General features: G+C 35.0%; 1 protein-coding gene across 1 annotated transcript in view; it reads left to right on the forward strand.

Annotated features, from left to right (window-relative positions):
• Positions 1–12,243, forward strand: part of GRIK2 (glutamate ionotropic receptor kainate type subunit 2) — a 416,129-nt gene that overhangs the window by 213,146 nt on the left and 190,740 nt on the right. The window lies entirely within an intron of this gene.

Genomic DNA, 12,243 nt, shown 5'->3' on the forward strand with positions numbered 1-12,243 from the left:
TAGCATTTTATTTGCTAAAATGAAATTCAGTTCCTGAATCAGAGTTCAAGCAGATGATAGGAATACTGCTGTTCTTATTTCAGAAAACCTGTATTGAACTTACAAGCTAACTGCATCTCCCGTGTTAATTGCTGGCAAAATTTTAAGTTGTCTGAAAATTTCACCTCCAGTAAGTTAAAATCAAGTTGCAGTAAGTGACTACCTGCCTAACTCCGTTTTCAGATACTTTGAGGTTCTTAGCACCATAAACACTCTATCAGGTTACATGATTATCTGAGATTTTGTGAGATGAAAAAAGTTCTACTATTTCAAACTTTTATGTTGGGAAATATATTTTTATTCTGTCTATAAAAAATGCAAATTCTTTCCTATGTAATGGCAAGAAATGTAGCAACAACATCATTATCCTTTGGAGTATTTTTCCTGTTCTTTTGTTCTCTTGGCATTTGGTCAAAATTTATAATTGTTTAATGTTCCACTTTGCCATTGCTCTGAGAACTGGAGATCAAACTATGAGGCATTGAGGCAAAAGATGAAATTGTTCTTTTCTTTTCTCTTTCTGTGTAAGAAAAAATTACACTTAAAAAATAATCACCTGGGCAGTTCTACTTTTCATAGATTAAAAAAAATAATAATTGATTGTTGGTTTTAAAACCTTTTTAAATAATATAAATAAAAAATATGCTTTGTTCAGATGTTAAAACAAGTATTTTGATGATGGGGAAAATAATTTCCATCTGTTTTATCTCTACTTAAAATCACATACACATCTCTGTAAACAAATACCCTGTTTAAAATTCACTAGGCAACTAAATGTTAAAAAATAATCTAAACAGCTTTTCCTTAATGTGATGATTATTGAGCTGAAATACTATCATATTTTGAAAAAAAAAATGAGTTTATGCTAACATGTTATTTGATTTTTTAAAAAAGTTACATCAATATTTTTTATAGCTTGCTGCTGCTCATATCTTGTTCCCAGTTTGAATGCATTTTTGGGTGTGAAAAAACCCCGCTCTACTCTTTGCTTAATTGAACCCCAGAGTGGAGTTTGGAATGTGTCAAGAAGTAAGAAAACACCAGCTTTAATAAGCATACAATGCAATTTAACAGTTCATAAAACAGTAAAATTTAATCCCAGGCTGAGAGATTTATTAAATCTCACTCAGCAAAATGGTTTTGTGGGATGTGTTAGCAAGTGAGAATTAAGTGAAATGATTTCAGGGGCAATAGATTTTATTACCGAAAGAGGGGAGGATCTAGTTTTGCATGCCATTTCTTCTTAATTTCATTCACTTGTTATAATTGCTTAGAGCAGGGGAGCTTTCCGTGAGTAGCAGTAGTATGCTGGGTCTCCAGAATCTGTGTGCATGCTACTACACGTCAGGCATCATCTAACTGAAATATCTTCTGAACAGCAGTTTTTTAAATGATTGTTAAAGATTTTTGAATCTAATACAACTTAAGCCTCTATCTGTCTGTATGATAAAATTACTTTCTCCCCTCCCATCATTTTTGCATGTATACTTGGTTTTCTGCATTCTTTAGCTTTCCTTTCTTTCCTGGTTTCTGTTCCACTAAACAGTTGTTCTCAGTCTCTGTTTTCATAGGTTAAAGAAATTATCTTCTTTCAATCTCTTTTCTAATACTTCTGCCAGTTAGAGGATTCCTAATTTTTCTTTATTCTTCCAGACAGTTGTTACATGCCTGTGAAGTAGCATGCTAGTTTATATCACCAGCTTATGTCCCACTTACATAAATGTTAATATATCATTCAACGTAAAAAAAAGTTTTTTAAAAGTTAATTTCTTCCAATACTTTTTTCCTGTAGCCTCATATGAGAAACTCCTTGAAGTCCCTGCTCAAACACTGAGTGTTCCCACAGCTATTTTACTTAATGCTACACTAATATCCTTGTTACTATGAATTGCTGAAAATACTTTTTTTTCCATTATTGCTGCCCAGACTGTTCAAAACTGTAATATGAGTTTGTATGGTGTGCATATCGCATAGCTGTATGGGATACCCAAGAAAATGTTTAAGTGAGCTTACCTAGATTTGTTATATTTTGGATTGATAAATGCTTTTTGGTTCCCTTGAAATCATTCTTAACCTAAGGTAGGTTAAGATAATATAAAAGCATTCATTTGCTTTTATGCTTTCCAATACAGTTGGAAATACTTAAGAAAAGGTGAGACATATTGTCTCTACTTCTGTAAGATTAACTGGGAAAGGTTTTTCTCTCTGTCTCCCTGCCTGGATGTTTTGCTGTATTGGTTTGCTATAGACTTTCTCTAAAACAAAGCTGGAATTTCTATACACCCTATGTCTTGGGTCACATTCATTAGACAGAGTTGTTCCTTGATATGGAATAGCATGGGCCAATTTAGCTTTACAACTAATCACTTCTCTGATTCTTCCTGAATGTTCTAAAGGACCTTTTCTCCTGAATCTAGTTCACAATACAATATGTAAACCTCTGTTGTAGTTTAACCCTGACTGGCAACTAAGCCCTATGCAGCTGCTGGCTCACTTCCTCTGCAGTGGGATGGGGGAGAGAACGGGAAGAGTAAAAGTGAGAAAACTCATGGATTGAGATAAAGACAGTTTAATAGGTAAAGTGAAAGCTGTACCCATAAGAAAAGCAAAGCAAAACAAGGAATTAATTCACTCCTTTCCATCAGCAGGCAGGTGCTCAGCCATCTCCAGGAAAGCAGAGTTCCATCACACTTAACAGTTACTTGGAAAGACAAAATGCCCTAATGCAGATGTCCCCCACCTTTTCTTCTTACCCCAGCTTATATACTCAGCATGGTGTTTAATGGTATGAAATATCTCTTTGGCTATTTGGGTCAGCTGTCCTGGCTGTGTCCCCTCCCAATTCCCTGTGCCCCTCCAGCCCTCTTGCTGGTGGGGCCTAGGAAACCCATAAGTCCTTGACTTAGTATAAACATTACCCAGAAACAGCCAAACCCATCAGTGTGCTGTCAATGTTGTTCTCACACCAAATCCAAAGCACAGCACCACCCCAGCTACTAAGAAGAAAATTAACTCTATACCAGCTGAAACCAGGACAACATCATTATTGAAAGCTGTGTTTCATCAAGCTGCATACTCATAACTGTATAGAATAAAAAAAAAGGAGGGGCTATGTGTATCATACTTATCATTTTGAGTGAGGACAGGTATGATGACAATCACTTTGTGGTTGTAAAATTATTATTACATGATTTACCCTTCTATCTTTCTTTTCATGTATAATTCAAGACATGGTTTGATTTTACTGCAATGCAAAACTGCATTTTAAAAAATTCAGTTTCATCTCATATCCTGTAAGAAGTAGTAAAGAGTAAATTTGAATCTATATTTACTTTCATATTCACATTCACATTTCTCTACAATATATGTATACAGAAAAGGGTTCTATATTCTTGTGCCTCTTACAGATCTGTATGGTCCCAAATAGTTCATATTATTGAACATACTTATGATATGAATATTTCTTTTGGACTATTTGTTAGGCTTCATTTGTCTTGATGTATATTTTTTTATTTGATTAAACATAAACCTTTTTATTCTTGTCTGTTCAATCTAAACTTTTTTTCATCTTTGTGATAACTTCAACCGATTCTATCTTTTGTTATGCATATGACTGGAAAATTGTAGAAGTTCCGAAACATAATAATTTTTCACTTTATTATTGTAATAACTTATAGAAAATTATCTCTTATCTATATGTATATATAAAACATAGAAAATGTAAAATTTTTGCAACTGCATTTGAAACACTGACTTGTAACAATGGAGTATATATCTCATTAGCCATAAACTGTAATTGCCGCGAATAAAATAACAGTAGATAGATCCATGGAATTTTCTAATTCCCCTAGTGCCCTATTTGAGAAATTACTTCTGAAAATGGGAAAATATTCTGAATATAGTCATTAAAATAACACCATACATGAATAGTTAGATGCTTTCTTTTCATCTTATATAAGCATTATTTGTTTAACATTAAACCTGAAAAAGTTAATGAAAAATTGCTTTCTTCAACATTAATCTCTTGGTCTGGACCTTCTTAAAAAAGGGCTTTGTAGTGCGGATTTGAAACTACCTGCAGTTTGGAGGTAGCTGATCAAGGATATGTGGTGAATCAAGGTTCAAGTAGGGTAATGTTAACACTATTGGCACCATGCTATATGAAAATTTTGAGAAAAAAAGTTCTTATGTCAGTAGTTATTGTTTTGTGGGTTAAAATCACATTGTCCTCACATAATTTAAGATCTGGACCTTAAAATTTTCTGAGCAGGAAACAGTTGAATGTATAATAAATAAACTACAGATTTTTATAAGTATATCTTAATTTTTATCTGTACACTAGCATAGTTTCTGTAGTTCATATACAGCAGTCTTTAAAGGCAATTTTGTCATTTTCCATCAAACAGGACAGTTTTAAGGAAAGTTGTAGACAATGTTAGTATTGAGAGCTCTTCTGCACTGTAGGTTGTCATCCCTTCCTGACTTATGAGTATTGTCAGACTTTTCTCACATCTTTGTTCTGTTCTTATCTATTTTCCCTGGGTTGTTTAAAAGAAAGTGGAGTCAGCTTCTATGATAAAACCAGTCTTCAAAGGAGAATAATAATAATAAAACTTGCACAGAGGCTTATTTCTGTTCACTGTGCTCACAATGGAAATAATCTAGAAAATAAGATGAATATGGGAAAAAATGAAAGGCAGATGGTGAGGAGTTTGGTAGAACAAAAAAAAGGAAGTGTTTTATTTGTTTATGGAATATGCTGTCTATTCAAGTTTTCAGAATTATTAACTACGTATTGTTTGTTAAATTATCAGTAAGGATAACTGAGAGAAAAATAAGTAATTATCAAAGGAGAAGTACTGTTAGCAGGCTAAGGAGATTTATTATGGGGCATTTTTGAAGGCTTTGAAAATGCATAAGTATGCCATTATAAATCCTAATTGTTCAGTGCATCTTAAATAATGTTATTTCTCCTTAAAAAGTTTATGCTGGAGAGCAAGGGGATTTGACTAGGCTGTCCTGTTCATTGTACTTCCAGTATCCTCTGCTTGTTCAGGCTGTTAGATCAAAGAAACAGAGCTGCTGTTCTTACCCTCTGAATTGTGCTACGTCACCTCTGCCCCTCATAAAGCTAAGTAGAAATAGTCTGGATATATTGGGAGTTGAAAACAGAAAACCCCAACAACCTGCTTTTGCATCTAGTATTCTATTCAAGGCATTATTGTGGTGTAGGAAATACAGAATTTATAAGGGCCAACAGAAAATTCAGTCCTTCTGGAACATGCCCTGCCTCGTGTACTTACACTCCTTTTGCCAAATAGGAACTCACCATTCTCATTATGCTCTAAACTCTCGCAAGGAGAGGTACCATTAATACAAGCTTAGCAAGAGAATCTTTTTGCAGTATGAATTGGTCATGGTAACACTCTGTTAAACCAGTGACCACAGTTGGTCTGAACTAGGTTTATTTCAGAAGATACTGTGATCTGAGATGGCTGTGTAGCTAACAAATTCAGTCACTAACAAATGATATTACATGATGAAATAAATTTCAGAATAAAGACTTCATATGTATTATTTTTACTATGTTCACATGTTTTCAAGGATTTTGTTATACTAAAAAAATGTGAAAAGTGTTCTTTCACTTTTATGCATTTATCTGGATACTTTTGTCATGGTCACCTAGGAAACAAATGCAGATACACATTTGCAAGCATTTGCATTTGGTTTCATATAATTTTTGATGCAACTAATGAAGTCACACTTGAAAAGAATTTAAGCTTCATTTTAATTATTGCAAAATATATTTCAGAATACATCAGTGACCCTCAGACACTAGGCAAAGCCCTCTGAACAGTTTGGCCTTTTAAATGTAGTTGGACTTATTTCATAAGTGCAAAATTTGACTGACTAGAGATAGGAAGACAGAAATAATCTTGAAGAGATAATGAGCTGCATATGAAAAATATAATCTATACTACTTAATGTAGTAGTACTTATTCAGATAATATGCAGGTAAAGACAGCATAAGAACTAAAAAGTGGAACAGCATATGCACACTTTACTAATCAATGGAAAAAGCTTACTGATGCAGTATTTCAAGTGAACTGTGTAGTGTCTTCCCTTGAAATTTTTGGTGAGTCATTTCAGTTTAACACAGCTGACTAGAGAATCAGAATACTATGTTTCAAGATATTTTTTTTTACTTCAGTTTTGTTTTTCATAGAACATTTTGTTAAAGAACTCTTGAGGTTTCTTTTAAAGATTTTTAGCAAAATATTTGGTTTGGCATAAAATTTTGGACATATTTAATTTGTGATATATTTGTAAACTGATACTAATGACAGTAGTGACTGGTAAATGCAGATTCAGATCTCTACCTTGTGATAGGACAGGGCCTGTTGACTGAGTTATAGAATATGAATAGCGTCATATTCTTTCTCATTTGCTTTGTCTTTGTTGAAGAAATACATTTTGACAGCTTTTCTGAATCAAATATTTAAAAAATTTATTGCAGAAAATCCAGTCCTATCAAACTGTCTAGAGAGTTTCAACTTGGATTATAGAAGAGTTGTTTTTGAATTTAATTCTGAGACAAATTTGGAAGTTTTACTCCTTCTTTGACACACATAAAGGATTTCATTACTCCCCCCCCCCCCCCAGCCCTTTCTTGCAGAGGTAAAGGGACATTAATTTGCTTTTACTGGACATGACTTGAATGAATAAAGTTAAGTTCAAACACAAAATACAGATCACTAAACAAGTATGTATCATACTTACAAGGAGGTCATCTTTAATAATCCCTTACACTTACCATAAAAGCATTTTGCAAATAGTTCAGCAGTCTAATGCTCATAAAGGTAATCCTTATATTGTTAAGGATGTCATTTAGTTAGATATGTAAAACATCTTTATTTTTTATACTCGTTTGTCCCTCTTTTTTGATTCCTTTCCTGTGGAAAAAGTTCCCCACAGTCACCGAAAAAAGTTGGCAGAGTAAAGAAGGCAATTATGGAACTTGTGTGTCACAAGTTTGTAATATAAGAATTATCTGGTCTAGGGAAAATACACTACTGAATTGCAAATAACTTATTCTTGTCTGAAATCCGTACTAGATCAAATACTAAAGAAGAAAAAGTAAATTTATTAAGCTTCTCTTTTCTATTGACTTATTTCATATGTCACTCAGTGTAGAAAATTTCTTGGTGTTTTCAAGTACTTCACAGAGCATCTTTTAAGTTGAAGACCATATTTCTTCATAGACTTTTATTAGTAATAAATTTAATTAAGGGGAAAAACAATCACATTGGTTTGATTTAACATTTAATTGAAAACCTGAGGGTTTTTTCCTGCTTTCAAGCTGTTTTTAATCATCCATATATGAGTAATTGAAAGTTCTTCCAGATCATGCCTACATAACAATTCTTTTTTTTTGTTAACTGTCGATTACAGAGAACTATAATTTTTTATAGTAAAAGCTGAAATGTTTTTTTTTTGTTGTTTGAGAAGTGTACTAATTCTGATCTAGCTCATGAAGAAACAATTACCCTAAAAATCATTCATCTTAAATTAATGTTAAACTTGATTACATGATAAAAATCATGTTTCCTAAAAATAAAGCACATATTTTTTCAATTTAGAAATAAATCAGGAGCACAGAGATATAAACCAGGGAGGAGTGGTTTACTGGTACGTGAAATCCTCATATAGTTTGATGGAGGTAAATGGAAATGTCATACAAAAACAGATAAGGTGCACACACAAGTCATGATCTGATGTCAGTAAATGTGGAATATGCAAATTTTTTTAACTTAATAGTTAATTAAGCACAGGTATTCCTAAAGCAGTTAGCACATTTGTTGAGGCAGATGCCCAATGGCATCAACGAACTCTTATGTACTGTAAGTCAGAAGATTGTTATGAAGACCATGATTCTTCTGTTCCATTAGGCTTGCTCAGATTTTATCTATACATCAGTGTGAGCCCTTTCACTTTTTTTTTGGAATGTCTTAAGATACAGACCTAGATGTCAGATTGCAGCTGTAATGCATAAACATCCATTTAGTTTCAGGATTTTCAGTTGATTCTGGTCTGGCCTACCAGCCATGCTGAAGGTCACTAAAAATAATACCTTCTTTACGTTATAAGAAGGGCAGAAAAACTTGGCAGAGAAGCAGTTTGTCAGTTTCATTACATGGGGAAGATTTCTTCTTGGCTGAGATCCAGACTATAGCAGTTTTTTTCTGCATCAGCTTCACACGTACAGGTTACAAACCAGTAAAAAACACTGCCGACCTCCTGCCCCAGCTCCAAGCCTCCAAGACTCAAACATTCCTTACAATGCCAATTGAGGACCAGCAAGCATGTGACAAAAATCACAGCATATATCTGCTAGGGTTTACCATGTGCCTTTGACACCTTTGGGTGTGGCTGGGGACAGAGAGGAAAAAGACCACCTTTTACTTGGAGGAGGGCCAGGGAGAAATAATAGGCTCTTTCTCTAATGCTAGAAAGGAGTCATTTTCTAGCTTCTTTGTATTGAGTCTAGCTCCATGAGAGCCCTTTCACAATGAGATTAGAGTACTTGCATGCAATTTGTTAGACAGTAGTTAGCAAGTAATTTAGCAAGACTCAAAAGTGATTATACATAAACATAAGTGAAAAATAGAGGCAAACACAACACCCACAGTAAGACAGGAGGTAAAGGAATGACAGAACAGTGTTGAGAAGAAATGTGTAGTATCTAACTGAGTTTGGGATAAAAATCAAACACAGTTTGGTACTTCCTCTCTATTTGAGATATACTGTGACTGAAATCATGTCTCTGATTAAGCTGTTACCTGTGAGTGCTAAAAGCTTTCTTGTTACTTGACAGTCAACTGAAAAACAGACTTGTGGTCATAGACATCTGTTACCTGACACCTTAATCACCTAACCCAGTCTTGTTCTATTTCAATTTGATGAAAAATTTTTGTAGCATCTGTAGTTGTAGTAAATTTTTCTTTTGTAGTTGTAGAAATAAAAATGACAGTATCATAAGCAGTATTTTAGATTTTATCTGTATCCAAGCAAGTCATCATGAATACTAAGTAGGATTGTGAAAACAAAAAACCCCACAACCCATGGTTCAGAAACTGTACCAAGACATGTTTGTGAAATGCAACGTGATTAACTAAAACAGTACCAATATAATTTTTCAATAAGATTATTTTCTTCTATTATGGGTACTTCAGTGAATGGAAACATTGTAGCATGTTTCTACCTGAAATTCAGGAAACATTGCTTCTGAAGTGTCCAGACTGCTAATCTCTCTTTACATAAAATAAAGAATCTTAATTAATTAGGGACATTTCCTCCCAAACAGTCTCTTGCTGAAACCTGTACCACAAGGCATAGTTCCAAAAGTGTGATTTAAGGAAGAGAAAGCAGTATGGACAAAGGCAGTGAGACATAAAGCTTAGCAAGCATAACAAATGAGGGTGTAGAGCTAGGCCAACAACTATCTGTCTCTCAGAGGAAAGGTGAAGTGACCAACCAAGAGAAGAGCCCAACCTGCAAATTCAAGTATATACATTATAGCTTTTCCTGAGTTCTGTGCTGTTGAGTTCACTTGCAGTAAAATCAATGGTTGCACCCAGTGAGATGAGTACAATATTGAATCACTAAACCAACGTATTTTTGAGTATATGGTTCTCTCTGTCTTTATTCAGTGCAAATGTTAAAGCCTACATTTAACTTTAATCTTCTTATACAAGGTGGATTGTGGAATCTCATCCTATGTAAAAAAGGGATTTACCTTGTAGCATCTAAAAATCAAACAGGGCACTCAACTTCTAGCCAGTGATTAATTTATGTTGTGCACATTTAAGAGTATATTCTGTTTGAGATTTGTTTCCAATGAAGCAATATTCATCAGTCAAATGTGAAGAATATTATCAGAATTTGAATTACTTCTAAAACTGCAATGGCTTTTTTTTAAAAAAAACCTGTCTTGTTGACTTGACTGCCTTGTCATGTGTAGTGGGCCTGGCTGAGCCCCACAGCAGCCCTCATGGTGCTGTGCTTGTACTGGTAGCTGGAAAGGCGGTGGTAACACACCGGTGCTTTGGCTGCTGCTGAGCAGCGCTGGCACAGCATCAGGGCTGTGTGTCCAACCTTCCCTGCCCCCTCTGACCAGTAAGTTGGGGGTGGGCAAGATGTTGGGAGAGGGGGGACATAGCCAGGACAACTGACCCAAAGTGACCAATGGGATATTCCATACCATATGACATCTGCTCAGATAGAAAAGCTAAGAGAAAGAAGGAGGAAGAAGGGGGCATTGGTTATGTACATTTGTCTTCTGGTGCAACTGCTAGATGTACTGAAGCCCTGCTCCCCAGGAAGTAGCCGAACATTACCTACTGATGGGAAGTAGAGAATAAAATCATTTGTTTTCCTTTGCTTCTGCATGCATGACTTTTGCTATTGCTTCATTAATCTGCCTTTATCTTTGACCCACAAGTTTTTTTTCCATGTTATTCCCCCTTTCCCTGCCCCGCGCCCCCCCCCCCCCCGCCCCCTTTCTGCTGTGGAGGGGAGTGATAGAGTGGCTTGGGGGGCACCTGGCATTCAGCCATTGTCAACCCACCACATCATCCTACAGATTTCCAGCTCAGTGGCTTATGAAATTTGACAGAAAACCATGTTGCTTTGCATCTGGCATAATGTTCATTTGATTCCTGCTGATGAGTCTTAGCAGTTCTGAGTCCAAATATATATCAAATTAATCAGTTAATGTTGATTTTGAACTTCTGGTTGCTTCTTCATGGGCTGCTTTTGATAAAGTCTCACAGCAATTTCAATTTTCCTTTGTTGGTGCAAGGACTACAGTTTTAGCAGTAAAGATGTTTTTTAAAAAGTTTGCATTTCTGAGCCAGATCAATGACTTGTAATTATTGTGTAGTTTATTTAAAAAACCTGTTGTCTAGACTCTAACTACTACCAAGTACTGCTTCTAGAATATTAAGCTTTGTATGATGCTTACTCAGCATGTCATTCTAACTTTTTGGTATTTCACTGCCTCCTTGTCAATATTAGCTTGCCTTAAAAGCGCTTTAATGCCTTGAAGATAATGAACAATTTGGCAGCAAAAATATTTTCTGACTGATTTGGAGCCCCTGTGTAAACTACTTGGTGTCTGAGATCATTGAAACCTATTATACTGGATATTTTAAAATTAGGATTTATTTCTGTTTGGATTTTGAAATCTCTCCTTGGGAGAACCATTTAAATGTAAACCTATATTTTCCTTTTTAACGTAGCTTATGGGCTATAATGGTAGAACATTTTTGCATTTTTATGTTTAGTTTTATTGTAAAGAGCCTTGGGATGCATTTGCATGAAAGGCACTATATAAGCTCATTTTGTATTGCATTGTATTGTATTGTGACAAGTGCAATAATCTCCAGGTTTCCTATCCATTAAAGAACTAATTTCACAGCTCACTAATTACGTGAATGAGAAGGGGAAATAGGTCCTTTTTCTCTAAGGTATGCTGAGCAGATGGCATAGCATACATTTCCACCAGCTGAATCTAAGGTCCTCTCTTGCATTTGGTTCCGAGGCTTGCCTCTGTTTATCAAATAGAACAGGAGAGAGATGTCAGTTTCTTGTACAGCATGACAGTGGGTACTGAGAGACTGTCTCTGTCCTTTGCTAACACAACGTTAGTTAGCACATACCAGGTCTAAACAACCTATTTATTTAGGATGGGACATGAAAACTACTAAAATGAATGTGCATTTTAATGCAATTCTAATTTGCTTCTGATTTATAGAGGACACTGGTTAGATCTGTCATAGGGATTTAAACTGACAGCCATAAAAAAGTTATTAATGAATCAACTGAGTACCTTTGGAACTGTATCTAGTCTGAAATTACAGACTAGAAACAGAAATACACTGTTTCCTTAGCCTGTGCACTTTCTTCATAGCTAAGATTTTACTACCTTGATAATCTTTTTTTTTTTCTTTCGCATCACTCATAGAAATAACTGACTTGAATCAAACATACATACAGCAGTTTTTATAGCACCCTAATGCACTGCTTTTTTAAAGTAACATGAGTCGTCAAAGATACCAGTGTTCTCCTGTGATCCTGAAAAGTCGGTATTTGGGCCCTTATTTGCAGCAGGAGAAAATCTGAGGTTGGAGATCCTTATTTAGG

The sequence above is a fragment of the Falco peregrinus genome, chromosome 7, assembly GCF_023634155.1.
Source record: "Falco peregrinus isolate bFalPer1 chromosome 7, bFalPer1.pri, whole genome shotgun sequence".
Classification (NCBI taxonomy): Eukaryota; Metazoa; Chordata; class Aves; order Falconiformes; family Falconidae; genus Falco; species Falco peregrinus.